This window comes from Mauremys reevesii, linkage group 23 (genome assembly GCF_016161935.1).
Source record: "Mauremys reevesii isolate NIE-2019 linkage group 23, ASM1616193v1, whole genome shotgun sequence".
NCBI lineage: Eukaryota > Metazoa > Chordata > Testudines > Geoemydidae > Mauremys > Mauremys reevesii.
In genome coordinates, this window is record NC_052645.1 from 5126834 (window position 1) to 5152479 (window position 25646).

A 25646-nucleotide genomic window follows, 5' to 3' on the forward strand; every position below is an offset into this window, starting at 1 on the left:
CCGCCTCTCGCCGCCTGCGGGCTCCTCCTGGGAGCCGCGCGGCGCCCTCCGCAGTTGCAGGCAGCCCGCTGGCTCCGGGCAGCCGGGCTCGGGCTCCTGACAATGAGAGGCGGGGACCAGCCCGGGCTGGCGGCCTGACGTCAGGGGAGCCGCGGGGCGGGGGGCGCTGGCTTCCCGGGCGGGCCGCGGCGGCGGCGGGGCGGGAAGGCCTGCCCGGGAGCTGGGCGACCGGGCCCGGAGCGCCGCGGGGCTGGCTTGGGCCCGCCAGCCGCAATGCGCTGGAGAGGGGCAGCCCACAGAGCCCGTGAAGCCCCGGGCCGAGAAGTGGCGCGTCCTGCTGCTGGTCTTCCCAGCCGAGGGCCCCTGTTTTATGGCTCCGGGGGCTTTGCCGGGGGAAGCCTCGCCCCGTTCTTTGGGGCATTGTCAGCCCTGGGCTGGGAGCAGGGCACAGCAGGAGCAACCCAGGGTCAGCCCTTTGTACGGTTGCCAACCCGCCAGAATTGTCCTGGAGTCTCCAGGATTTAAAGATTAATCTTTAAAGGTTATGTCAAGTAATGAAACCTCCAGGAATAGGTCCAACCGAAATTGGCAACCCAGCCCTTTGGAGGGCGAGAGCAGAAAGCTACTGGGGCCATTAACAAGCAGTCAGCTGCTTACTTGCAGCAACTCCAGCCAGGCCATGGCTGGGAGAGCCATTGGGAGTTGTGCAGGAAGGGAGAGCCTGGCCTGGGCATACGCCTTTCCCTAACCTGGGAGGAAACTCCTGAGCTTGGGCTGTGCACGCGCATGGATGGTTACAAATAATATCTCTCCATAGTCCACTGCCCTTAGACACATGCCCATAGCTGCAGTCAATGGGATTTTCCCTCTAAGAAGTTGCCTATTTAATTATCTTTAAGGATGCACGTAGAGTGCCCTACCTCATTCCCTACACAGTGCAAGCATTTGCTGAGGGAACAGACGTGTTTTGCAAGATGGTATTCTCTTGTGATCAGCAAATTCTTCCAGAATAGAAACTCCCTAGGAAAATAAATAGTACCAGTGATAATAATAATAAACCAAATAAACCCCAAGACACAATGTTAAGAGATATTATGGTTGGAAAGCATGTCAGGGAATGGCAAAATTGAGGATGCCTGTATCATGGTAACTCTGCCCTCTTGTGCGTATGCATAGTGACAGTATTTAATTACATAATCTTATACTATTATTTCTGCAGAACCTCTGCCTCATTCTGTGCACTGACAGGACAGAGTGTGTGAAAGATGTAGAAATACTTAGATAATGAGACAGAAGCTGTGAGGCTCTTCACATTATTTTTGGTAAGCAAACTTGTGATAGAAACTACAAGGAGTCCTTGTGGCACCTTAGAGACTAACAAATTTATTTGGGCATAAGCTTTCGTGGGCTAGAACTCACTTCAGCGGATGCATGAAGTGACAAATACAGGAGCGGGTATAAATACATGAAATGATGGGGGTTGCTTTATCAAGTGTGAAGTCAGTCTAACGAGATAAATCAATTAACAGCAGGATACCAAGGGAGGAAAAATAACTTTTAAGTGGTAAGAGAGTGGCCCATTACAGACAGTTGACAAGAAGGTGTGAGTAACAGTAGGGAGAAATTAGTATTGGGGAAATTAGGTTTAGTTTTTGTAATGACCCAACCACTCCCAGTCTTTATTCAGGCCTAATCTGATGGTATCCAGTTTGATAATTAATTCCAGTTCTGCAGCTTCGTGTTGGAGTCTGTTTTTGAAGTTCTTTTTGTTGAAGAATTGCCACTTTTAAGTCTGTTACTGAGTGACCAGAGAGATTGAAGTGTTCTCCTACTGATTTTTGAATGTTATGATTCCTGATGTCAGATTTGTGTCCATTTATTCTTTTGCATAGAAACTGTCCGGTTTGGCTAATGTACATGGCAGAGGGGCATGCTTGGCACATGATGGCATATATCACATTGGTAGATGTGCAGGTGAACGAGTCCCTGATGGTGTGGCTGATGTGGTTAGGTCCTGTGAATAGATATTTAGACAGAGTTGTGATAGTTCCTCCCATTCAATTTCTTCTCTTTGCAACCTGAACATTTTCTAACTTTTTTTTCACATATTTCTGCCCCTTAAACTTTTTGATGTGTAGAATTTTATACATGTGCTTGTGGTGACATAAATGAAAACAGTTGTGACAAACAATGCTAACATCTTGGTTATTTTTAATTTTTTCCCCTTAACTAGCCTATGTACAATATTTTGTTAGCTCTATCTCTACCTGTAGTTTAAAAAACTAATAGAACTTCTTCAAACTCCTAAGTTAGCAAAAGGTTTTATTTGTAACATTATAGAAAATATACCTGTACCTTTGTGAGGAGAGAATATCCAGACAGTATAGATTAAATTTTCTGTAAAATTGCAACTAAATCAGCCCAGCAGTTGAAGGTTTGAAAGAGTTAAAATATCTCTTTTTTTGAAATTGTCCATGGCTTTAAAAGACTAGTGCATGGGTTAGTTATAAAAATAAATGAAAAACAACCCTTATTAGTATTAGCAAACACAACTTTTGTTTTCATCAGGGAGCTGATTGCTAAAACATTTCTCAAAAGCTGACACGAAACTTTTCAATGAACAGTTTGGGGAGAAGGAACGAGACTGCTGTGGACTTGAAAACTCTGGAGCAGGAGTGGTTCTACAGCTGTTGCACATCCAGGCTCAAGCTGAAGAGTGCTCATATGCAGTTAGCAATAACAAACCTAGGCCAGCAAGAGGCACTCTCAACATTCCCAGGAGAGCAGTTATAGGACCAGATTCTCTGATGCATTGTTTGTGCTGATGTAACAGGAATGGGACGGGGAATCAGGGAGCAAGTTGTACCACCCTAATTCTCTACTCTTGGCCTTAGGTGCAGGCTACGGTAGGCAGCATGGACCTGCTCTAAACTGCTCCAGCTGGCTGTGGTCCACAAGGGACCTTTTGCCAGCTGGGGATTGCCAAAGTATGCCATGCTCCAGCCACTCCTCTGTTCACTCAGTATCCTTAGCTAGGGATTTGCTGTTGGTCTCTGCTCCCTTCGTTTCACCTGCACCAGGCAAAGGGAGAGCAATGGCATGGAGAATCTGCACAAGTATCTTTAACTTCAGATGTCATGTAAATAATTTAGCTATGTTTTATCTCCAGGGTTAGCCTTTCTCACACCTTAGTTCAGATGGGAATATGACTGCCATTTCACTTCCTGTTTTTTGCCTTGCTCCTTTGGGCTTCACTGATTAGCCAGTAAGGATTACCTGGTCAAAGGGAAGGTTGTGGATTTGAATAGCTAGGTCTTGGTGGTGCAGGCAAGGTCAGGAATTCCATCAGAAGTTAGATAATGAACAATACATCTTTACAACTGGCCTTACATCCATCAGCAAGAAACTGAGATTCTATTAAAATGGTTATACTGAGTCAGACGAATGGTCCATGTAGCCTTGTCTCTGACAACGCCTAGTGTCAGATGCTTCAGAGGGAATGAGTGATGTCCATGCCCAGCTTCTGGCAGATGGAGGTTTAGGGACATCCAGACCATGGGTTGCATCTCTGACCATCTTGGCTAATAGCCATTGATGGACCTATCCTCCATGAACTTATCTAATTGTTTTTTGACCCCAGTTAAACTTTTGGCCTTCACAACATCCACAGGTTGACTGTGCATTGTGTGAAGTACTTCCTTTTGTTTGTTTTAAACCTGCTGCCTATTAATTTCTTTAGGTGACCCCTGGTTTTTGTATTGTATGAAAGGCTAAACAACACTTCCCTATTCACTTTCTCCATATCATTCATTATGTTATAGACCTATATCATATCCCCCCTTAGTCATTTCTTTTTACACTGAACAATCCCAGCTTTTTTAACTTCTCCTCATATGGAAGTTGTTCTATACCACCAATCATTTATGTTGCCCTTCTCTGTACCTTGTCCAATTCTAATATATCTTTTTTCCTAATGATTCCTAACATTGTTAGCTTTTTTGTCTGCTGCTGCACATTGAGTGGATGTTTTCAGAGAGCTATCCATGATGATGCCAGGATTTCTTTCTTAAATGGTAATAGCTAATTGAGACCCCATCATTTTGGATGTATAGTTGGAATTATGTTCTCCACTGTGTATTACTTTGCACTTTTCAACACTAACCTTCATCTGTCATTTTGTTGCTCAGTCACTCAGTTTTGTGAGATCCCTTTGAACTCTTTGCAGTCAGTTTGGACATAACTATCTTGAGTAATTCAGTATCATCTGCAAACTTTGCTACCTCACTGTTTACTCCTTTTTCCAGACCATTTATGAATATGTTGAACAGTACAGATTCTTGGGGGATCCTGCTATTTACCACTTTCCATTGTGAAAACTGTCCATTTATTCCTTCATTTTGTTTCCTAGCTTTTAACCAATTACTGATTCATGAGAGGACCTTTGCTCTTATCACATGACTAGTTTGTTTATTTTATTTGAATTTGTACTATAGTGCAATACATAAAAAGTACCCATCCAGCATTCTGGGCAATCTTTTAAAAAGACATGAATTAATAAACACACCCATCAATTACCCCACATCAAATGCAAAGAAATAACAAGCAACAAAATAAATTTAAGAATTTAGCTTCCCCACACAATTCCAACCAGAGTCCCACACCAACAGTAACTAGCCCAACTCAACACCCATCTTCTCATGAAGCAGAGAGAGAAGGTGGGTGTTTTAGTATACCCTAAAGGTTAACAAACTTGAGCTTTTATGGATGAAGGGGAAGTGAATTCCAAGGGCTCAGGTCCCTGGTAGAGAAGTCCTGCCAGTTGCCCCCTCTTATCCTAATGGGACTCCAGCTCAGGCACCTCCATTGACTGCAGTTGTGGCAGTGTGTCATGATAGGCAGGTCCTAGGCCACTGAGTTCATTTTAGATCAGAGCCAACTTCTTAAAATCAAACCAGAAACCAACAGGCAGGTGGCACAGCAACAGTTCAATAATATGCACCTGTAAAGAGTCACTGCTAGCAGGTGAGCAATGAATTCTGAACACTGCAGTTTCTGGAAGGATTTGAGAGGTAGCCCCATGCAGAGAGCATTTCAGTGTCTGAGGCCATGTCTACACTACCCTACTTACGTTACACTGGCTCAAGTGGTTGTGTGCACAGTGCTGTGTCTGTGGGAGAGCTTCTCCTGCCACTCGTTGGGGGTAGTTTAATTATGTTGATGAGAGAGCTCTCAAGTGATAAAAGCAGGTGTTGCCTCCTTGCTGTCTTACGTGGAAAATGATCAACTTGATTGTAGCTGCTTCTTGACCTAGAGGCAGCAGAGAGCCTACACAGATGCCCAGATTGCAAACCGAATCACTCAAAAGAGGCACATCACAGAAATTATCTCTGCTTGCCTCAGCCTACCAGTCTCATTTCAGTCTTATCTGGATCAACTCTCAGCTTGTTTGGAACAGCTCATTGTCTTAGGGGTTGGGAGTAGAGAGTTGAAGTGTGAATTGGGAGTGTTTTGTTCCAGGTGGGCCTTGAGTGGGCCTGACTGTTATAAAAAGGCAGTCAGCTGAGTGGTGAACAGCAGAGAGGCTAACAGAGGGAGTTTAACTGGGAGTTCGCCTGGGGAGAGCCCACTGAGGCTTTCGACTTGCAGGCTCCTCTGAGTAGTTGCTGCAACATCTGAGGAAGCTCTTAGAGGGAAGGTAATATGGTTGGTGAGTGATCAGCCATTGTGACCTGCACAGGATGTGCTATGTTTGTCTTTCTTCCACAGGACAGAAGCGACTTTGTCTGTACAAAGTGCAGGGTGGTCTCCATATTGGAAGAGAAGGTTCAAGGTCTGGAGAAACGAGTATCAACCCTGTGTTGCATAAGAGAAAATGAGGATTTCCTGGACAGACATCAGGATATGTTTCTATGGGCACACCATTCTGTAGAATCAGAGCAGGCTGCGCAGATGACACTAAACTGGGAGGAGTGTCCTGGGAGAAAAACTGAGCCCTGATTAGGGGGCGGGGTTTCTCTGACTAGGGGGTCCTATAACGGTAGCCAGCCAGTCAGGCAGCGGCACAGACAGCTGCAGTGGCACAGGAGCCAGCAAACAGAGCTGTAAACAGGGGAGTTTGAGTGGGAGTTTACAGGGGGAGGAGTAAGAGGTAGACAGAGGAATAGATAGACTAGTGAAGGGAGTGTGTGGTGTTCTAGCAGTGTTTTGGTGCTTGTTGGGGGTTTGTTTTGCTGTGGGTGGTGGTTTTGTGGTTCGGTTTGTTTCCTGGATTTACAGGATTTAGGTGGGAACCCTATGACAGATACAGAAGCAGCAGTGGTAGTGACCCAAGTGGTGGAAGACACAGTGAAGATGACCGTATGCGGAAGCTGGGGCATGTACATGATCCTGGAGTGGGTACATGAAAAGAGTTTCGTCTTCATGAAGTGCTGCCTGATAGAGCTGATGGAAGAAAAGATCCAAGGATTGGAGATGCAGGTGGAAACTCTGGTCAAGTTTAGAAGGGGGCTTGAGCAGATGATGGAGCAAAGACATGAGGAGTCTGAAGGGAAAAGCTCAGACTTGCAGATGGAAGCAGGACCAAAGAATTCTGAGGGGAAAATGCTGGGTGAGGAAAGTGGACAGTGGGAGCATGTGACTAAGAGAACAAGGCAGAGGAAAAGACAGGCCAGTGAAGGAGAAATAGAGCTCAGGAACAGGTTTGCGGAGTTGGAAAATGAAGAAGGGGCACGGCAGGTGGTCGCTAAGGTGAGAGGACAAGGAAGAAGAGAAGATCAGCTTGTCCTGTAGGAAGAGGGGAAGAGTCACTGGAGACAACACCAAATATGAGCCCCAGGAGGATACGGGATGGGTTGTGGAGGATTGCAAGGGAGAATAGAAATCGAAAGGACTTGCAGCCAGAGGGAACAGAGGATAGACCAGAGAATTGCACCATCACCAGGAAAAGGCAGGTCTACGTGATTGGGGACTCCTTACTGAGAAGAATAGACAGGCCTGTATCCAGAGCTGATCCAGACAACAGAAGGGTGTGCTGTCTGCTGGGTGCTAAGATACGAGATGTGGACCTGAGGCTGAAGAGGATCCTAATGGGAGGGGGAAAGAATCTGCTGATTGTCCTTCATGTGTGAACAAATGATACAGCTAGATTCTCATTGGAACGTATCAAGGGAGACTATGCCAGGCTGGGGAAGACACTTAAGGAAATCTATGCTCAGGTGATCTTCAGTGGGATTCTGCCTGTTCCTAGAGAAGGGCAACAAAGGTGTGACAAGATTATGATGATCAACAGATGGCTCAGGCAATGGTGCTATAAGGAGGGCTTTGGGATGTATGGCCACTGGGACTGTTCTCTAGAGATGTACTTCACCTGAGTAGGGAGGGAAATAGACTTCTAGGATGGAGGCTGGCACAACAGATTAAGAGAGCTTTAAACTAGGAATTTGGGGGAGATAGTTGGGAGATGTCCAGGTAATCTCCACGCTGGATTTTAACATTGAGAGGAAAGAAAACAAAGTAAGAAAGGATACAGCCGTGGGTAGGAGAATGGACATAAGGAGGAAGGGTAGTCTAATAGGTGATACTGGCGGTAGAATGTCTGGGCCTAATCGGGTAAAGAATGTGAGCGAAGCCAAACAGCAAAAATTAAGATGTTTGTACACCAATGCGAGGAGCCTAGGTAACAAAATGGGGGAACTAGAGTTACTGGTGCAGGAAGTGAAACCAGGTATTATAGGGATAACAGAAACAAGATGGAATAGTAGTCATGACTGGAGTACAGGTATTAAAGGGTATGTGCTGTTTAGGAAAGACAGAAATAAAGGCAAAGGTGGTGGAGTAGCATTGTATATCAATGATGAGGTAGACTGTAAAGAAATAAGAAGGGATGGAATTGATAAGACAGAGTCTGTCTGGACAAAAATCACATTGGGGAAGAAAGCTACTAGAGCTTCCCCTGGGATAGTGCTTGGGGTGTGCTACAGACCACCGGGATCTGATCTGGATATGGATAGAGACCTCTTTAATGCTTTTAATGAAGTAAATACTCATGGGAATTGTGTGATCATGGGAGACTTTAACTTCCCAGATATAGACTGGAGAACAAGTGCTAGTAATAATAATAATAATAGGGCTCAGATTTTCCTGGATGCGATAGCTGATGGATTCCTTCACTAAGTAGTTGAACCAACAAGAGGGGATTTAGATTTGGTTTTGGTGAGTAGTGAGGACCTCATAGAAGAAATGGTTGTAGGAGACAACCTTGGTTCAAGTGATCATGTGCTAATTCAGTTTAAACTAGATGGAAGGATAAACAAAAATAGATCTGGGACTAGGGTTTTTTATTTCAAAAGGGCTAACTTTAAAAAATTAAAGAAATTAATTAGGGAAGTGGATTGGACTGAAGAACTTGTGGATCTAAAGGCAGAGGAGGCCTGGAATTACTTCAAGTCAAAATTGCAGGAACTATCAGAAGCCTGCATCCCAAGAAAGGGGAAAAAATTCATAGGCAGGAATTGTAGACCAACCTGGATGAGCAGGCATCTCAAAGAGGCTATTAAGAAAAAGCAGAAAGCCTACAAGGAGTGGAAGATGGGAGTGATCAGCAAGGAAAACTACCTTATTGAGTTCAGAACATATAGGGATAAAGTGAGACAGGCTAAAAGCCATGTAGAATTGGACCTTGCAAAGGGAATTAAAACCAATAGTAAAAGGTTCTATAGCCATATAAATAAGAAGAAAACAAAGAAAGAAGAAGTGGGACTGCTAAACACTGAGGCTGGAGTGGAGGTTAAGGATAATCTAGGCATGGCCCAATATCTAAACAAATACTTTGCCTCAGTCTTTAATGAGGCTAATGAGCAGTTTTGGGATAATGGTAGGATGACAAATGGGAATGAGGATATGGAGGTAGATATTACCACATCCGAGGTAGAAGCCAAACTCGAACAGCTTAATGGGACTAAATCGGGGGGCCCAGATAATCTTCATCCAAGAATATTAAAGGAACTGACACATGAAATTGAAAGCCCATTAGCAAGAATTTTTAATTAATCAGTAAACTCAGAGGTTGTACCGTATGCAGGGGCAGCTCCAGGCCCCAGCACGCCAAGCACGTGATTGGGGCGGCAAGCCACTGGGGGCGCTCTGCCAGTCGCCGCGAGGGCGGCAGGCAGGTTGCCTTCGGCAGCTTGCCTGCGGAGGGTCCGCTGGTCCCGCGGCTTCGGCAGACCTCCAGCAGGCGTGCCTGTGGAGGGTCCGCTAGTCCTGCGGCTTCCCGCAGGCAAGCCGCCGAAGGCAGCCTGCCTGCCGTGCTTGGGACGGCAAAATGCCTAAAGCCGCCCCTGACCGTATGACTGGAGAATAGCTAACATAGTTCCTATTTTTAAGAAAGGGGGAGGGGGGAGTGATCCGGGTAACTAAAGGACGGTTAGTTTGACATCTGTAGTATGCAAGGTCTTGGAAAAAATGTTGAAGGAGAAAGTAGTTAAGGACATTGAGGTTAATGGTAATTGGGACAAAATACAACATGGTTTTACAAAAGGTAGATCGTGCCAAACCAACCTGATCTCCTTCTTTGAGAAGGTAACAGATTTTTTAGACAAAGGAAACACAGTGGTCTAATTTTATCTTGATTTCAGTAAGGTATTTGATACCGTTCCACATGGGGAATTATTAGCTAAATTGAAAAAGATGGGGATCAATATGAAAATTGAAAGGTGGATAAGGAACTGGTTAAAGGGGAGACTACAATGGGTCATACTGAAAGGTGAACTGTCAGGCTGGAGGGAGGTTACTAATAGAGTTCCTCAGGGATCAGTTTTGGGACCAATCTTATTTAATCTTTTTATTACTGACCTTGGCAGAAAAAGTGGGAATTTGCTAATAAAGTTTGCGGATGACACAACGCTGGGAGGTATTGCAAATACAGAGAAGGACTGGGATATCATACAGGAAGATCTGGATGACCTTGTAAACTGGAGTAATAGTAATAGGATGAAATATAATAGTGAAAAATGCAAGGTGCATTTAGGGATTAATAACAAGAATTTTTGTTATAAGCTGGGGACACATCAGTTGGAAGTAACAGAGGAGGAGAAGGACCTTGAAGTATTGATTGATCACAGGATGACTATGAGCCACCAATGTGATATGGCTGTGAAAAAGGCTAATGCGGTCTTGAGATGCATCAGGCGAGGTATTTCCAATAGAGATAAGGAGGTGTTAGTACCATTACACAAGGCACTGGTGAGACCTCATCTGGAATACTGTGTGCAGTTCTGGTCTCCCGTGTTTAAGAAGATGAATTCAAACTGGAACAGGTACAGAGAAGGGCTACTAGAATGATCCGAGGAATGGAAAACCTGTCTTATGAACAGAGACTCAAAGAGCTTGGCTTGTTTAGGCTAACCAAAAGAAGGCTGAGGGGAGATGTGATTGCTCTCTATAAATATATCAGAGGAATAAATACCAGGTAGGGAGAGGAATTATTTAAGCTCAGTACTAATGTGGACACAAGAACTAATGGATATAAACTGGCAATCAGGAAGTTTAGACTTGAAATTAGACAAAGGGTTTCTAACCATCAGAGGAGTGAAGTTCTGGAACAGCCTTCCACAGGGAGCAGTGGGGGCAAAAGACATATCTGGCTTCAAGACTAAGCTTGATAAGTTTATGGAGGGGATGGTATGATGGGTTAGCCTAATTTTGGCAATTAATTGATCTTTGACTATTAGCGGTAAATATGCCCAATGGCTTGTGATGGGATGTTAGATGGTGTGGGATCTGAGTTACTAGAGAGAATTCTTTCCTGGGTGTCTAGCTGGTGAGTCTTGCCCACATGCTCAGGGTTCAGCTGATCGCCATATTTGGGGTCAGGAAGGAATTTTCTCCAGGGCAGATTTGCAGAGGCCTGGGTGGTTTTCACCTTCCTCTGCAGCGTGGGGCCTGGGTCACTTGCTGGAGGATTCTCTGCACCTTGAAGTCTTTAAACCACAATTTGAGGACTTCTGTAGCTCAGACTTAGGTTAGGGGTTTGATACAGGAGTGGGTGGTTGAGATTCTGTGTCCTGCGTTATGCAGGAGGTCAGACTATACGAGCATAATGGTCCCTTCGGACCTTAAAGTCTATGATTCTGTGATATGCTGGAGGGTAGGGATAGGATACAGAGTGTTAAAGTCAGACTCAGGACTCACAGTTTGTCAGACCACTCTGTTTATTAGCAAAAGTGCTTTGCTAATATACCCAGAAAATGTGAATGCCATACAAGGCTCAAATCACTTTATTTATACAGATAAAAGGGCGAAATTAACAAGATTATAAAGGGAGCAGAACTGATAAGTTTACCTGGGGCTAGACACATATCTCATGTCCTTATTAACTTTCACCAATCTCCTGTTAATGTCCCACCATCAGTTTAAGTGGACCCATTGTTCGATACCTTAATGTTCCTCTTCCTGACAACTTTATCTCAACATTCCTTATTCCTGCTTTAAAGGAGCATACAGCATTTCTTTAATTCATTCTACTTTTACAATATAATTCATTCTACTTTCACAAGAGGGACCTAGACAAATTAGAGGATTGGACCAAAAGAAATCTGATGAGGTTCATCAAGGACAAGTGCAGTCTCTTGTACTTAGGACGGAAGAATCCCATGCACTGCTACAGACTAGGGACCGACTGGCTAGGAAACAGTTCTGCAGAAAAGGACCTAGGAGTTACAGTGGATGAGAAGCTGGATATGAGTCGACAGTGTGCCCTTGTTGCCAAGAAGGCTAACGGCATTTTGGGCTGAATAAGTAGGGGCATTGCCAGCAGATTGAGGGATGTGATCGTTCCCCTCTATTGGACATTGGTGATGCCTCATCTGGAGTAGTGTGTCCAGTTTTGGGCCCCACACTACAAGAAGGTGTGGAAAAATTGGAAAGAGTCCAGCAGAGGGCAACAAAAATGATTAGGGGGCTGGAGCACATGACTTATGAGGAGAGGCTGAGGGATCTGGGATTGTTTAGTCTGCAGAAGAGAAGAAAGCAGCTATCAAATCCCTCCTCATTCAACTACCTGAAAGGGAGTTCCAAAGAGGATGATCTAGACTGTTCTCAGTGGTAGCAGATGACAGAACAAGGAGTAATGGTCTCAAGTTGCGGTGGGGAGGTTTAGGTTGGATATTAGGAAAAACTTTTTCACTAGGAGGGTGGTGAAGCACTGGAATGGGTTCCCTAGGGAGGTGGTGGAATCTCCTTCCTTAGAGGTTTTTAAGGTCAGGCTTGACAAAGCCCTGGCTGGGATGATTTAGTTGGGGATTGGTCCTGCTTTGAGCAGGGGGTTGGACTAGACGACCTCCTGAGGTCTCTTCCAACCCTGATATTCTGTGATTCTATGAAAACTGTTGTTATCACATCCAGGAATCACATCCAGGGCCTACTAGTATAAGCAGCATTTATTCTCCAATCTATATCGGGAGAGTTAAAAGTCTCCCATTATGACACACTTCCCAGAAGTCTTTCTAATAATATTAAAGAGATCTCTCTCCATATCAGAGACTGACTGTGGGGGTCTGTAGCAGACCCCTAAAAATATCCCAGCTGGACCTCTTTTATAATCCTTCCCCCCAAGGGATTTTGACTAGGGCTCTCAATTAATCACAGTTAACTCACATGATTAACTCAAAAAATTAATTGTGATTTAAAAAAATTATCGCAATTAATCACAGTTTTAATTGCACTGTTACGTAAGAGACTACCAATTGAAATTTATTAAATATTTTGGATGTTTTTCTGCATTTTCCTATATATCTTGTATTCTGTGTTTGTAATTGAAATCAAAATATATTTTGATTACAAATATTTGCACTGTAAAAATTATAAACAGAAGAAATATTTTTCAGTTCACCTCATATAAGTACTGTAGTGCAATCACTTTGTCCTGAAAGTGAAACTTACAAATGTATATTTTTTTGTTACATAACTGCACTCAAAAACAAAACAATGTAAAACTTCAGAGGCTACAAGTCATAGAATCATAGAATCTCAGGGTTGGAAGGGACCTCAGGAGGTCATCTAGTCCAACCCCCTGCTCAAAGCAGGACCAAACCCAACTAAATCATCCCAGCCAGGGCTTTGTCAAGCCTGACCTTAAAAACCTCTAAGGAAGGAGATTCCACTACCTCCCTAGGTAACCCATTCCAGTTCTTCACCACCCTACTAGTGAAAAAGTTTTTCCTAATATACAACCTAAACCTCCCCCTCTGCAACTTGAGACCATTAATCCTTGTTCTGTCATCTTCTACCACTGAGAACAGTCTAGATCCATCCTCTTTGGAACCCCCTTTTCAGGTAGTTGAAAGCAGCTATCAAATCCCCCCTCATTCTTCTCTTCTGCAGACTAAACAATCCCAGTTCCCTCAGCCTCTCCTCATAAGTCATGTGCTCCAGCCCCCTAATCATTTTTGTTGCCCTCCGCTGGACTCTCTCCAAGTCCACTGAGTCCTACTTCTTGTTCAGCCAATCACTAAGACAAGCAAGTTTGTTTACACTTATGAGAGATAATGCTGCCTTCTTCTTATTTATAATGTCACCAGAAAGTGAGAACAGGCTTTTGCATGGCACTTTTGTAGCCAGCATTGCAAGGTATTTACGTGCCAGATATGCTAAACATTCGTATGCCCCTTCATGCTTCAGCCACCATTCTAAAGAACATGCTTCCATGCTAATGACGCTCATTAAAAAAATAATGCGTTAATTAAATTTGTGACTGACCTCCTTGGGGGGAGAATTGTATGTCCCCTGCTCTGTTTTACCCACATTCTGCCATATATTTCATGTTATAGCAGTCTCGGATGATGACCCAGCACATGTTAATTTTAAGAACACTTTCACTGCAGATTTCACAAAACACAAAGAAAGTACCAATGTGAATCAAGACTGAGGGGAAAAACAACTGAGGAGAGTTGGCAGTTTTTCAAAGGGACACTATTAAGGGCCCAAAATCAAGCTATTCCACTGGGTAGGAAAGATAGAAAATGTGGCAAAAGACCACCTTGGCTTAACCACGAGATCTTGCATGATCTAAAAAATAAAAAGGAGTCATATAAAAAATGGAAACTAGGACAGATTACAAAGGATGAATATAGGCAAACAACACAGGAATGCAGGGGCAAGATTAGAAAGGCAAAGGCACAAAATGAGCTCCAACTAGCTATGGGAATAAAGGGAAACAAGAAGACTTTTTATCAGTACATTAGAAGCAAGAGGAAGACCAAGGACAGGGTAGGCCCACTGCTCAGTGAGGAGGGAGAAATAGTAACAGGAAACTTGGAAATGGCAGAGATGCTTAATGACTTCTTTGTTTGGTCTTCACCGAGAAGTCTGAAGGAATGTTTAACATAGTGAATGCTAATGGGAAGGGGGTAGGTTTAGAAGATAAAATAAAAAAAGAACAAGTTAAAAATCACTTAGAAAAGTTAGATGCCTGCAAGTCACCAAGGCCTGATGAAATGCATCCTAGAATACTCAAGGAGCTAATAGAGGAGGTATCTGAGCCTCTAGCTATTATCTTTGGAAAATCATGGGAGACAGGAGAGATCCCAGAAGACTGGAAAAGGGCAAATATAGTGCCCATCTATAAAAAGGGAAATAAAAACAACCCAGGAAACTACAGACCAGTTAGTTTAACTTCTGTGCCAGGGAAGATAATGGAGCAAGTAATTAAGGAAATCATCTGCAAACATTTGGAAGGTGGTAAGGTGATAGGGAATAGCCAGCATGGATTTGTAAAGAACAAATCGTGTCACACCAATCTGATAGCTTTCTTTGATAGGATAATGAGTCTTGTGGATAAGGGAGAAGCGGTGGATGTGGTATATCTAGACTTTAGTAAGGCATTTGATATGGTCTCGCATGATATTCTTATCGATAAACTAGGCAAATACAATTTAGATGGGGCTACTATAAGGTGGGTGCATAACTGGCTGGATAACCGAACTCAGAGAGTAGTTATTAATAGTTCCCAATCCTGCTGGAAAGGTAGACCAAGTGTGGTTCCGCAGGGGTCTGTTTTGGGACCGGCTCTGTTCAATATCTTCATCAATGACTTAGATATTGGCATAGAAAATATGCTTATTAAGTTTGCAGATGATACCAAACTGGGAGGGATTGCAACTGCTTTGAAGGACAGGGTCATAATTCAAAATGATCTGGACAAATTGGAGACATGGTCTGAGGTAAACAGGATGAAGTTTAACAAAGACAAATGCAAAGTGCTCCACTTAGGAAGGAAAAATCAGTTTCACACATACAAAATGGGAAGAGACTATCTAGGAAGGAGTACGGCAGAAAGGGATCTAGGGGTTATAGTGGACCACAAGCTAAATATGAGTAAACAGTGTGATGCTGTTGCAAAAAAAGCAAACGTGATTCTGGGATACATTAACAGGTGTGTTGTGAGCAAGACACGAGAAGTCATTCTTCCGCTCTACTCTGCGCTGGTTAGGCCTCAACTGGACTATTGTGTCCAGTTCTGGGCACCGCATTTAAAGAAAGATGTGGAGAAATTGGAGAGGGTCCAGAGAAGAGCAACAAGAATGATTAAAGGTCTTGAGAACATGACCTATGAAGGAAGGCTGAAAGAATTGGGTTTGTTTAGTTTGGAAAAGAGAAGACTGAGAGGGGACATGATAGCAGTTTTCAGGTATCTAAAAGGGTGTCATGAGGAGGAGGGAGAAAACTTGTTCACCTTAGCCTCTAAGGATAGAACAAGAAGCGATGGGCTTAAACTGCAGCAAGGGAGGTTTAGGTTGGACATTAGGAAAAAGTTCCTAACTGTCAGGGTGGTTAAACACTGGAATAAATTGCCTAGGGAAGTTGTGGAATCTCCATCTCTGGAGATATTTAAGAGTAGGTTAGATAAATGTCTATCAGGGATGGTCTAAACAGTATATTTGGTCTTGCCATGAGGGCAGGGGACTGGACTCGATGACCTCTCAAGGTCCCTTCCAGTCCTAGAATCTATGAATCTATGTGAGATTTCTAAAGATAGCTACAGCACTCGACCCAAGATTTAAGAATCTGAAGTGCTTTCCAAAATCTGAGAGGGACGAGGTGTGGAGCATGCTTTCAGAAGTCTTATAAGAGCCATACTCTGATGCAGAAACTACAGAACCCAAACCACCAAAAAAGAAAATCAACCTTCCGCTGGTGACATCTGAGTCAGATAATGAAAATAAATATGCGTCAGTCGGCACTGCTTTTGGTTTTCAAGCAGAACCTGTCATCAACATGGATGCATGTCCCCTGGAATGGTGGTTGAAGCATGCGCATCTGGTATGTAAATATCTTGCAACGCTGGCTACAGCAGTGCCATGAGAACACCTATTCTCACTTTTGGGTGACATTGTAAACAAGAAGTGGGCAGCATTATCCTCTGCAAATGTAAACAAACTTATTTATTTGAGCAATTGGCTGAACAAGAAGTAGGACTGAGTGGTCTTGTAAGCTCTAAAATTTTATATTGTTTTATTTTTGAATGCAGTATTTTTGTACATAAGTCTATATTTGTACGTTCAACTTTCATGATAAAGAGATTGCAATACAGTACTTATATTAGGTGAATTGAAAAATACTATTTCTTTTGTCTTTTTACAATGCAAACACTTGTAATAAAAATAAATAAAAAGTGAGCACTGTACACTTTGTATTCTGTATTGTAATTGAAATTAATATATTTGAAAATGTAGAAAACATCCAAAAATATTTAAATAAATGGTATTCTATTATTGTTTAACAGTGTGGTTAGTTGTGATTAATTTTTTTAATCACACAATTAATCATGATTTTTTTTATTCACTTGACAGCCCTAATTTTGACCCAAACAGATTCTGTATTGTCCACACTGTCACTTCATGTTTCTTTACAATTTACTGTTTTGTTGATGTCCACACTCCCCCATCACCTTTACCATTATTCCTCTCTCTCTTAAACAGCATCTACCCTTCAATATCTGTATTCCAGTCATGAGTGCTAATCCACCATGTTTCTGTAACCCCTATACTATCTGGTCTGACCTCTTGCACCATTTTATTGCCCAGACTCCTTGCATTCGTGTACAAGCATTTCAGTTGTTTCATTTGGACCTCACCCAGTTTTCTAGCTTGTGGCGTTCCATTATCCCTTACTAGATCTTCCTTTAGCTGACTTTCCTGTTCTTGTGTTTTGAAGCCAGGCATGAAGATTTCATGAGTTTCTCCCAAACTTTTCTCCTCATCTCCTACATTAAAGTCTTTCTTATCAATTGTGCCAGTCTTGATCCAAGAAGGTTAAAACCCCAGGTACTAAAGTGCAGTCCATCAGTTCATAAAAGTCATCCTTTCATAAATGTTTCCCAATGGTCAATCATCTGAAAACCTTCCTCATAGCATCAATCTTTCAGCCATCTTTTGATTTTCATTAACTTGTCGTGTCTTCACCTTCCTTCTCTAGGGACCAGAAGTATTCCACTGAAAATTACCTGGCCTTCCACTTCCTTAAGTGTATTACCCAGCGATGTGTAGTCACCTTTGATTCATTCCAATGGGACTCTAGCTACGTCATTTGTCCCAACATGCAGCACAATCAATGGATTTTTACCAGCTCCCATCAGGATCCCCTTCAGCCTCACATCCACATCTCACATCCTTGTTCCTGGCAGATGGCACACTCTTCTGTTCTCTGGATTTGGTCAGGTGACAGGCCTATTGATTCTTCTATGGAGCCCCAATCACACAGACCTGTCTCTTCCTGGTGTTGGTATGAATCTGTTTCATGTTGTCTCTAGCGGTCCACTGTGCATCATCTTTATTTTTCATTAGGCTCTGGTCCCTGTCTATCTCCATCATCTCTTCTGCAGGTACTGGCTTCCCTCCTTTTCTTTCTCACTGCCCCATCTTCTGCCCGTTCCACCTCCGCAATCCCCGGTGCAGCAAACCTGTTACTCAACTCAATTTCATCACCACTAGCTGGTCTCCTCTGCCTTGTCCTCATGGTCATATTCTTCCATGGATCACTTTCCTCCTCTGGCAGGCCTCCCTCGAAGTCCTTTCATTTAGCAAATCTTGAGTTGTCTGTACCACCTCCTCTCCTCTCCTGCGTTACACCTTCAGACCCCCACCTGAATTCCATCATTGTCTCCAGCTGCATCTCTAATGCGTGAATCTTTTTTTGCCATGAGCTCTATCAGGCAACATTTCACGCATAAGTATCTTCCATCAGATACCTCCTCAAGAATTATATGCATCCCACAGCTTCTGCATCTGTCCACCTTCTTCCTTGATTCTATTCCTAGAAAAAAAGAAAGAGAAGGATGGAAAAACCCTCCCCATCCAAACTCTCCCTTACAAATTCCCACAGAAAAAATGGTTATTGATCTTTGTAACTGTTGTTCTTCAATATGTGTTGCACATGTACATTCCACTCTTGGTGTGTGAACACCCCGGAAATTTCCCCCTCAGTGATACCCATTGGGGCGGCTTGAGTGCCCTCTTCTGCTGCACAATGCCAGTGCTGGTATAAGTGCACCCCTGCACAATGCCAGCCGATCCTGCACCCCTCAGTTCTTTCTTTCTGGAAACTCCGATGCAGAGGGCTAGGAGGGCGGGTCGTGGAATGTACATGTTTAACACATCTTGAAGAACAACAGTTACAAAAGGTCAGTAACCATTTTTTCTCCTTCAAGTGATGGCCCATATGCATTCTACTTCTGGTGATTCCTAAGCATTGATTTAGGCGGAAGTATCAGAGTTCATGTACACCCAGATCATAACATAGCCTGACTGAATTTAGCTTTGTTCCTACAGTAGCTGGTGATGGCATAATGGGAGGAGAATGGGTACACCAATGACCAGTTTGCTGTTTTGCAAATGCTGTGAATAGGGAACTGCACCAGAACACTGCTTGCTTGCAATCTTGTGGAATGAGCAATCAGGTTACTTGATGGTGAAACACCTGCCTGAATGTAAGAAGTGCAAATTGAAAGACCTCTCATTCTGTCCACTACAGCCACATACAGTTGGGTGGACTGCCAAAATGGTTTAATCTTTTCTGTATAGCAGAGGTCGGCAACCTTTCAGAAGTGGTGTGCCGAGTCTTCATTTATTCCCTCTAATTTAAGGTTTTGTGTGCCAGTCACACATTTTAACGTTTTTAGAAGGTCTCTTTCTATAAGTCTATAATATATAACTAAACTATTGTTGTATATAAAGTAAATAAGGTTTTAAAAATGTTTAAGAAGCTTCATTTAAAATTAAATTAAAATGCAGAGCCCTCCTGGACTGGAGGCCAGGACCTGGGCAGTGTGAGTGCCATTGACAATCAGCTCGTGTGCTGTCTTCGGCACGTGTGCCATAGGTTGCCTACCCCTGCTATATAGAATATTAGAGCCCATCTAACATCCAGTGAGTGAAGCCTAGACTGAAAATCGCTTCCATTTTGACAGGTAGGTGGCCCTGATGGAGGGCTTTCTAGTACTTAGTAAGATGTGGTGAACTTGCTCTGAACAAACCTGTTCTCTGGGATTTAACCATGGAGCTTCCAGGCCAATAAGTGAAGGGAGCTTAGGTTCAGGTGGAGCAGCCAACCATGATCCTGGGAGTCCTGGGATCACATCTGGGTGTAACAGGAGCAAGATTGGAGTCTAGCAGGGCAGAGAACCAGTGTTGGTGGAGCCATGCTGGGACTATTAATATAGCACAGGCGTGGTTCTGCTTAGTTTTCAGTAACACTCTGTGAAGGAGTGGGATTGGAAGAAAAGCATAACAAAGCTGTCCTGTCCAGAGTAGCAGGAAGGCAGCTATGATGGAACTTGGACAATGAACCTGAAGGGAGCAGAATTGGTGACACTTTGTTGTATTTTTTCACAAACAGATCTGTTTGGGGAGTCCCACGGTTCAGAAAAATGTCTCTGGCTACATCCGGGCGAAGAGACGGGAGGAAGATCTGCTCAGATGATCTGCCAGCTCATTCTGCATCCCTGGAAGGTAAGAGGCCTCAAGGTTGATTGAATGGGCTATACAAAATTTCCATAAGTCGATTGCTTCCTGAGAAAGGAGGGAAGAGCAAGTTCCTCCCTGCCTGTTTAGGTAAAATATGGCTGCAGTGTTGTTCATAAGAACAAACAAACTTTTGCCCTTGATGTGAGGCAGGAACATCTGACAGGCAAGACAAACCACCCTGAACTCTCTGATGTTGATATGAAGGGAGAGCTCTGCCTGAGACCAAAGGCCCTGAGTTCTTAGGGGCTCTATGTGGGCTCCCCAAGGCCCTGAGTTCTTAGGGGCTCTATGTGGGCTCCCCATCCTAGTGCTGATGTATTTGAGACCAGAGTCATTGATGGTTGAGGGCAGATGAAGGGAACACCTGCAGAAACATTGAGAGGATCCAACCATCAATCCAGTGAGGTGAGGACCTGTGATGGACTATGAGAAGAGCCCTACCAAATTCGTGGCCATGAAAAATGCATCATGGACTGTGAAATCTGGTCTCTCCCCATGAAATCTGGTCTTTTGTCCTTTTACCCTATACTATACAGATTTCACAGGGGAGACCAACGTTTCTCAAACTGGGCGTCCTGACCCAAAAGGGAGTTGCAGGAGGGTCACAAGGTTATTTTAACAGACATATTGGAGCATAAGCTTTCATGGGTGAATACCCACTTCCTCAGATGCAGTTAGTTATATTGTTAGTCTATGAGGTGCCACAGGACTCTTTGTCGCTTTTTACAGATCCAGACTAACACGGCTACCCCTCTGATACTTAAGGTTATTTTAGAGGATCACAGTATTAACACCCTTACTTTTGTGCTGCTGCGGCGGCGGCTCCACCTTCAGAGTAGGGCTCCCAGCCAGCAGCTGCCACTCTCCAGCTGCCCATCTCTAAGGCAGTGCCGCAGCCAGCAGCAGCGCAGAAGTAAGGGTAGCAAAACCGCAACTCTCCCTACAATAATCTTGCGACCCCTCCACAACTCCTTTTTGGGTCAGGACCCCTATAATTACAAGACTGTGAAATTTCAGATTTAAATAGCTGAAATCATGACATTTATTATTTTTTAAATCCTGTGACCGTGAAATTGACCAAAATGGATCGTGAATTTGGTAGGACTCTAACTTTGAGTACAGTGTCTGAATGAAAATGGCTTGGTGAGTACACTAAGACCAGCCATGTCTGGAGGGATCTGAGGTGCAGTCTCATGGTTTTATCACATAAATGCACAAGGCCATGTGGCCTAGGAGCCTCATACAGTTCCAGGCTGTTGTGATTGGGTGATATTTGAAGTGTGTCACCTGGGAATGGATTGATTGGAATCACACCTCCAGGAGGAATGCTCTGGCTTGGGTACAGCACCACTCCAGTAAACTCTATCCACTGTACCAGACAAGTGGTAGATTTGTCTGCATTGATTAGAAGCCTAGACCCGTGAACGTCGACTGGATAACTGGAACGCTGGACACCCCTGGAGCCCTGGCCTGGCCCTTGACTAGCCAGTTGTCCAGATAAGGGTAGACCTTCCCCCCTCAATCTCCCCAGGAATGCTGCCACTATGGCATTACATTTTGTGAACACCCAAGGAGCTGCAGACAGGTTGATCAGAAGCATCGTGAATTGGTACTATAAATGGTTCACTACAAATCCAAGGACATTTCTATGCCCTTGGTATATCAACACATGGAAGTAGGCATCTCTTAAATGGAGGGTGGCGTGCCAGTCTCCTGAATCCAGAAAGGGAATAATAGATGCCAAGGTGACCATGTGGAATTGTATCTTTTTCAGATAGTGGTTGAGTTGGTTCAGGGCTAGAATAGGCCTGAGATCTGCTGTCTCCTTCGGAATTAGGAAATAGTGGGATAGAAATTCTTTCCCCTTAACCTCTATGGCACCTCTTCTACGGCTGCCACCCGAAGGAGGGATTGAACCTCCTGGTGCAGAAGTTTCTTGTGGGAGGGGCCCCTAAGAGGGATGGGGAGGGAGGGTGGGAAAGAGGGGTAGAAATAAACTGGAGGATGTATCCCACATCTACTGTGCTCAACACCCAATGGTCTGTGGTGATATGGGACCAAGCACTGAGGAAGTGAGAAAGGCAGTTTGCAAATACAGGAGAAAAAGGGTCTGGCATCATGGGAACTGGTACAACATCCTCTAACTTCTTTGAGTCCTTTGATTTCAGGGTTATGCTCTGATGTCACTGCCTTTCTATCTCATTGGCAGCAACACTACAAGGGACAGGAGAAGGGCAGGGGAAGTGTGTAGAGGAACTGTGTGCCCAGATTCAAAGCCAACCTCTTTGACAACTCTTGGTGAGCCTTGTAGTCATCTTGTGGAGGCGACATGCCCCCTTCTGAAACTGCCTTGTCTGGGGAGGAGAAAAGAGGAAGCCCACACAGGCTGCAGATGCTCTTCTTCCCTTTCTGCATCAGCAGGATCCTGTTGAGCCAGCTTGGAGTCCGGTACTGAGCCTGGGACTGGAGTCAGGACTGGCTGGTGCCCGGGAGGCAGTGCTGTATGTCCTTCCAATGCCCCTGAATAGAAACACCTGGAATACACCATGAAAACTGGAGGAAACCCCCATGGGTTCCAAAAGGCCACAAAAGGTGCAGGTCCTCAGTAACATTGGGCCCCCGTTCCCAATGGCACCAGTGAACTGTGCTGTGGTGGAGAGGTGAGCACCAAGGCAAGCACTGCGAGTTTCCCCTTTGGCAGTACTGAAGGGAATACCATCCTGGGTACTTGGTGTTGACACGGTACTGAGCATCGTAGAAATTCAGCTGATACACCTCTGTTCACTGGTACTGATAACATGAGCTCTTGTACTGTCAGTGATACTGGTACCGACAACAAGAGAAGATCCTGGCATCCTCAAATGCCTCTGGTGTGGTTGGTATCAAGATAATATTGGTACAGCATGGTGCCACTGATATGAAAGACTCTTCTGGCTCTGGATTCAGTGGTACCTGTTTAGCCAGAGTCAACGGTGCTGGCTTCTGCGCTCCTGTGGCAGAGGAGTGCTTTGGTTTAGACTGCACCCTACTCTGATCCCCAGGCCTGGCAGCCTTTGGTGCTGTGGATTGCCCCCTTTCAGCAGCCTGCTTCTTATGCCTTTTTCTAGGCACAGGAGATGGTGATCAGTCTGTGGTACTGTAGGAGGAGTACTCCTTATCCACACCAAGGCACTTGGTGATGAGTCTGACCAGCCTGGCTCAGATGGAGGTCTCAAGGCATCCTCCATGAGCAGGAATTTTAGCCAGGCCTCCTGATCCTTCATGTAAGACTTAAAGGTCCCTACTATGAGCTTCTCCCAGGCACCTCAAGCAACTTGAGTTCAGGTTGCTCAGGGGCACAGCCTTATTGCAAGAGATGCAAGGCTTCAAGCCTGGAGACCGAGGCATCACTGTGCACCAGGGATCGGACAAAAAAAGTGATAAATACTGTAAACTAATAACTTCACTAAAACTATTTACATTATTCAGCAAAATGTTGACTGAAAAAACTTGCAAACACCTGGAAAAACTCCAGTGATTGTCACAGGTGATAAGAAAGTACTGAGAGGGCGGGGGTTCAGCTGGGTGCTTTATACTGGTGATAGCAGTGCTAGGCAGCAGGGCAGTGCCATAACAAGGGCGAGGCGAGTGAGGCACTTGCCTCGGGCACGCAAAGCAGAGGGCCGCAGCTGTACCGCGATCAGCGGCGCTTCGGCGGCAGCTCTACTGCCACTGCTTCTTCGGCGGCAATTCGGCGGTGGGTCCGAGTCCCTCTTGGAGGGAAGGACCTGCCGCCAAATTGCCACTGTGGCTTCATTCATTCTTCGACGGCAATTCAGCAGCGGGTCTTTCTCTCCGAGAGGGACTCAGGGACCCGCCGCCAAATTGCCGCCAAAGAATGAATGAAGCAGCAGCAGCAATTCGGCGGCAGGTCCTTCCCTCCGACAGGGACTCAGGGACCCGCCGCTGAAGAGCCTGGAGCAGGCCCTTGCCTCGGATGCAAAAATTCCTTGTTACGACTCTGCAGCAGAGGACACTGCAGCCACCCTGATGGGTACCATTTAGGGAAAAATTTCCAGCGACTGTACGTGGGGCGTGCACACAACCACAGTGGAATGCACATGTGCAATCACTCAAAGAGGAAACTCTGTTAGCTGTTCACTGCCAGTGTCAACAAATGCAAAGTAATGAGCATTGGAGGAGATACGTAAAATACTCATGCACCTTTCAGGGTTCTAATTTACCTATAGCCAAAAAGTGACCTGGGCATCACTGCAGACAGTTCTATGAAAACCTCTGCTCAATGTACAGCTGCAGTCAAAAAAATCAAACAAGATGTTAGGCTACATAAGGAATGGGATAGAGAGTAATATGGAGAATACGCTAATACCCTTATCTAAATGAATGCTGCAGCTTCACCTGAAATACTGTGTGCAGAACTGGTCATACAGTCTTAAACAGCATATTGCAGAATTGGAGGGGGTTTAGACAAGAATGATGAGAATTGTAAAAGGCCTGGAAAAACTCTCATATGAAGAGATTGAAAAGATTGGTATTGTTACCTTAAAAGGAGATGAAGAAGAGAGGTCGTGATTAATATATATAAAATACTGAATGATCTAGAGACTGGTCTAATAACACAAAAACAAGAACAACCCATATTGATGTTTGCTGCATCATTGCTTTTGTAGCTCTGTCTCCCACGGGCTTTTTTCTTTTAATATTTACATTAGAAAATACATTAAATATAACAGGTTTATTCTCCATAGTCTAAAAACATTCACATTATCCTGGCAGGAGAGGGATTTCATGTTGTTCTCATATTGTTACACCCTTTGCCTTTTGGCTAGCAAAAATTATATATGAAAATCTCAGAAATCTTTATTCATTTTGGGCATATGTACGTTAATGGTAATTATTTTAAAAGTCCCATTTTCAAGCAATTAGACAATATCATGAAACCCAGAAAGCAGGTGGTTCATAATATAATTCTCTTATAAAATAGCATTATTCATACTATACGATTGTGATTCTGTCACATTTCCTAAGCATAATATGTAATGTAATAAAATATCTGTTTTGAGTAAAATATTTATAGTTTAGAAGAAATTGCCAGATTTTACAATTCAAATCCAAGCTCACATAAGATTGCAAAATCTCTTTGATATCTGAAGCTGAACTGAAGAGGACTTGCTCTGAGTCCTGCTAAAAAGAGACAGGTGTCTGCCTTCATGAATCCCAAATATTGCACCAGAATTCCATTATGGAGGCACAAGGGAGCATGTTACACTCTCTGCAGTGCAAACCCTTTCAGCAGTGACTTGGTTCATTCTTTCCTCTGCAAGCTGATGCTTCTAAAGACTCAGCATAATTTCCAGCCAGGAGTGAGGGAAGTCTCCTGACACGATGTCAGCTCTTGGAATCCAGCTAGCCCCCTGGAAATGGCAGCCCAGGATTATACATTACAGATGCAGAGCCATTCCCAAACAAAGGTCACTTGACACAGCATCACTGGGAGCCTTGCACAGGTTGAAACTGAGGAAAGAAAATAAATGAACAGAGACTGCTTGTTTTCAGCTTTTGATAACCGCACACAACAATGGCATGTTGAGGAGCCTTAAATAAATAAAATGGAGATATACCTACCTC

At 44.1% G+C, this 25646-nt stretch overlaps 1 long non-coding RNA gene across 1 annotated transcript; it reads left to right on the plus strand.

Annotated features, from left to right (window-relative positions):
- Positions 1-228: 228 nt before the first annotated feature.
- On the plus strand, positions 229-25058 carry LOC120389055. The gene is made up of 4 exons (XR_005590738.1): positions 229-1322; positions 19891-20003; positions 22187-23758; positions 23929-25058. It is a non-coding gene; the product is annotated as an uncharacterized LOC120389055 (long non-coding RNA).
- The last annotated feature ends 588 nt before the right edge of the window (positions 25059-25646 follow it).